The 4,000-nt window shown below is 44.0% G+C and overlaps 1 non-coding gene across 1 annotated transcript; it reads right to left on the bottom strand.

Moving 5' to 3' along the window:
* Positions 1-1,084: 1,084 nt before the first annotated feature.
* On the bottom strand, positions 1,085-1,189 carry LOC112206797 (U6 spliceosomal RNA). Its single transcript, XR_002941268.1, has one exon. It is a non-coding gene; the product is annotated as a U6 spliceosomal RNA (small nuclear RNA).
* Positions 1,190-4,000: the final 2,811 nt, after the last annotated feature.

Below are 4,000 nucleotides of genomic sequence, written 5' to 3'. Positions count from 1 at the left end.
GAGTAGGGAAAGGACAGACAGTAAGCAAGAGGCAGAGATAAGATTGCAACCCAGGTCTCCTGCGCCCCAGCTGAAGCACTTTTCTCAGCCCCATAGTGCATTTGAAACTTGCTAAGATTTTTTAAGAGACTTTGCACTGCCAAACCAAGAGACCAGTCAACTATGTCACCCTATAATGGAGGCATTGGAGGCATCTTTCAATCGTCAGTGCTGGAAGGGTCCTCCCTCTGTGATGGCTTATACTTTATACAGCCTAGAGTTCTTTCTTCTCTGACTTCATAGAGCTACCCATTCCCTTCTAGAAGCATGAAACAGTGAGGGACAGGTGTTCTCCCCAAAAGATGCTTTTGGTGGCAAACTCTTTAAAAACAATCCTCTCCCAATTCACCCACCCCCACGCAAAGTTCACTCTGTTATCATAGGAAGAAAAGTATTGTGAATACAGCACAAGCTGTGTTGTTGGACAGAGGTGAACTTGAACCCAGCTCCACAGCCACAGAAAGTCCGTTCACCTCTGCTGCACTAGTCATTTGTTAAAAGTGTACTGGGATGTTGCAAGAGTTATAGAAAGCCATACATTCATGTATGCACCCACATATATGTGTTCAGTTTTTATATAAACGGGATCATATGGTGCGCCCTCTTTTGCAAATGGATTTTTTTTTTCACTTATTGTTTCTTGGTTATCTTAGTATGCGTCTTAAGAATGCATGCTTTAAGGCCAGGTGCGGTGGCTCATGCCTGTAATCCCAGCACTTTGGGAGGCCAAAGTGGGCAGACCAAGAGGTCAGGAGTACGAGACCATCCTGGCCAACGTGGTGAAACCCTGTCTCTACTAACAACACAAAAATTAGCTGGGCATGGTGGTGGGTGCCTGTAATCCCAGCTACTCAGGAGGCTGAGGCAGGAGAATTGCTTGAACTCAGGAGGCAGAGGTTGCACTGAGCCGAGATCACGCCACTGCACTCCAGCCTGGATGACAGAGCGAGACTCCGTCTCAAAAAAAAAAAAAAGAAGAAGAATGCAGGCTTTAGAGATAGATCACGTGGTTTAAATCTCAGGTCTGCGACATGCTGGCTGGACAAATGTCCTAACATGCTTCACAAATTTGCATGTCTTCCTTGCACAGGGACCATGCTAATCATCTGTATATCATTTCAATTATAGTGTATGAGCATGACAAATGTCCTAACGTCCTAATCCCACCTTTCCTCGGTGTTCACATCTGTTAAATGGGAGTATTAATCGTGTGCAGGTGTACCTGAAAGGATTAAATGATGGAATGCAGGGAGAGTGCCAACTCCTATTTAGGGCTTGGTAGATGCTGACTAATATTATTCCAAAAATTTGCTTTGGTTGTTTTCAGATATTGTACGGTATTTCAGAGCGTGCTTAACCTTCATCCTGTTTGTGGATATTCAGGGCTTTTCTGTATTTACTATAGAACTGCATGTCAAATTGGTGAATGCAGGTTCCACTTGAAATTGATCACAGCCATTATTGCTCAGAAATTGAGTGGTTACAAAGGCAGGAAATATGCAGGAGGAAGGTTTGTTTTGTCAGTATAATGTTGATGTTTTACAGTAAGAAAGTGCTCATGGAACTGCTCGTGAAAGAGAGAAAAAGAAAAAGGTAGAGAAAGAAAAAAAGAAGGAAGAGGGGGAAAAGAAAAAGATATAAAGGGTGGTAAATGGAGTGTCAGATGCCAGGCACAAGATCTTGAACATATGAGGCCCCCTCTCAGAATGGTGGCAGTTACAATATCACCATCCCCTCCTAACAGTCATGATCCCAGGCCAGGAGCAGTGGCTTACGCCTGTAATCCTAACAATTTGGGAGGCCAAGGTGGGAGGATCACCAGAGGTCAGGAGTTCAAGACCAGTCTGGCCAACAAGGTGAAACCCCGTCTCTACTAAAAATACAAAAAATTAGCCAGGCATGGTGGCAGGCGCCTGCAATCCCAGCTACTTGGGAGGCTGAGGCAGAAGAATTGCTTGAACCCGGGAGGCAGAGGTTGCAGTGAGCTGAGATCGTGCCATTGCACTCCAGCCTGGGCAATAAGAGCGAAACTCTGTAAAAAAAAAAAAAGTCACGATCCCAAAGTTATGTGGAGTTTCACCAATCCAAGACCGTGAAAAAAATCTTTCAGGCTCACTGTTCTGAGGCAATAATAAAGGACGGCAGCATGTGTGCATGTCTGTGTGTTTATGTGCATGCACATGTGCACGTGTGCATCTTTGCGTGTAATTGTGTGTAGATGTGTGTGAGCCTGTGTGTATCTCTATGCATGCCTGTGTATTTGTATATGCATGTTTGAGGGTGCGCATCGTGCATATATATGGACTTTTCTGCAAAGTGATTTTTTTTCATTGATTGCTTCTTGGGTATTTTAGGATGGGACTTACTCTGTGTGTCAGTGTCTGCATGTACGTGTGTATGGATGTGTATCCTCATGTACATGTACACATCTCTGTGTGTGTGTGTGCATACACATATGTGCATGTGTTTCCTCTTTGGTCGACGAGAATCCCAGTAAATGAGATGATGAATAATGGGTGCAAAATAGTTTTGAAAACTGCCCATTCTATACATATGTAGCTAAGGAGAGTTGACATTCATGTCCAGGATGCAAAGCAATCCTGATTGATCCCCCTCTCCACCTTCCACTTTCCCTTTGCTTCCCTTAAATTCTCTAATTGTCATCTCCATCCACACAAAGAGCAGTGGATCCCGTAGCATATAACCTTCCCTGACTTAGTCATTTGAGAAAGCCAAGGTTTCTGGTTGATGGAAGATCGCCTCTAATTACCATCTTAAAAATTATGTTTGGGATGAAAATCTCTGTAAAATGCACGATGCTCTTTGATAGTTTGGGCAGCAGCCCTTGAACTAAATCTCAGAGCTATCATTATGAGCATGATTTATTTTCCAGTGAGAAATGAAAGGCTCTGTACAATGCAAAGGGGTCTCCCCCTTTGCCCCTTCACAAAATGGCCCTAGACCGCTCAGTTTTTGCCATTAGTGAGGCTACTTTCAAATAATCCTACCTATTTCTGATGCCCATGAAGACACCACCAGCCACCTTTATCGGCCTTTATTACCTGCAGCTTTTCCTTCTCCCTTTTTATTTGTTGAATTCAATTTGTAGACAGGAAGATCAGCTAACCACCTTTGTTAGTACCGTGTGCAAACCAAGAATAGCTAGGCTCTAAGTGAGATCCAAGGGCTGCAGATTAGCATAAAGGATTTAAAACATTAGGATCCTTGCTCTTATTGGTTGTTGGGTGGACAGTAAAAGTTCTGATTCACCAAATTAAAGGAGCTGCACCGGCTGAACCAGGGCTCTGTCTATATTCCAGGTATTGTGCTAAGCATAGGGGCTCAGGGATGTCAGAGGCTTTCTGGATATGACATCCGAGCATTCGAGAGGGGTGAATTTGTGGGGGTGGGGGTTGATGTTCCTGAATAAAACACGGTCTCGGCACTTGAGATTTGGATCCATTTGGCAGTACCAAACATTTATGCTCACACAGTAGATACACAAGTATAGATGTCAACACTCAGAAAGAAACACCCACACTCATATATCAGGCAGTGCATTCTGAGGGCTAAGCAGGGAGTGTGGCAGCTGTGCACCTGAGGCATTTAGGTGCGCTGGGGCAGGACAGGAAGGCCCCTGCCTACTTTTCCATCCATCCTCTTCTATTTCAGGGGAGCATTTCATGGCAACAGACTAGGGAGAGTGACAGGAGACCTGGAATCTAGCCTCTGTACCCCAAATGACTCTTACGTGATTGTGACTTTGAGTATGGCCCTTCTCCTCTCTGGGCCTTAATTCCTCCACTTTAAAATGATGAAATTGGACCAGATGATATCTGAGGCACACTTGAGTTTAAAACACTCCTTGAATCTGATTCTAATAACGTGATTGATAATAATAAGCATCAGGTATTGGGTGTTTACCACATTCTATTTCTTCCTCATTTAGCCCAATAAAGTA

The sequence above is a fragment of the Pan troglodytes genome, chromosome 23 (genome assembly GCF_028858775.2).
Source record: "Pan troglodytes isolate AG18354 chromosome 23, NHGRI_mPanTro3-v2.0_pri, whole genome shotgun sequence".
Taxonomy (NCBI): domain Eukaryota; kingdom Metazoa; phylum Chordata; class Mammalia; order Primates; family Hominidae; genus Pan; species Pan troglodytes.
This window is presented reverse-complemented; position numbering and strand designations above follow the sequence as displayed.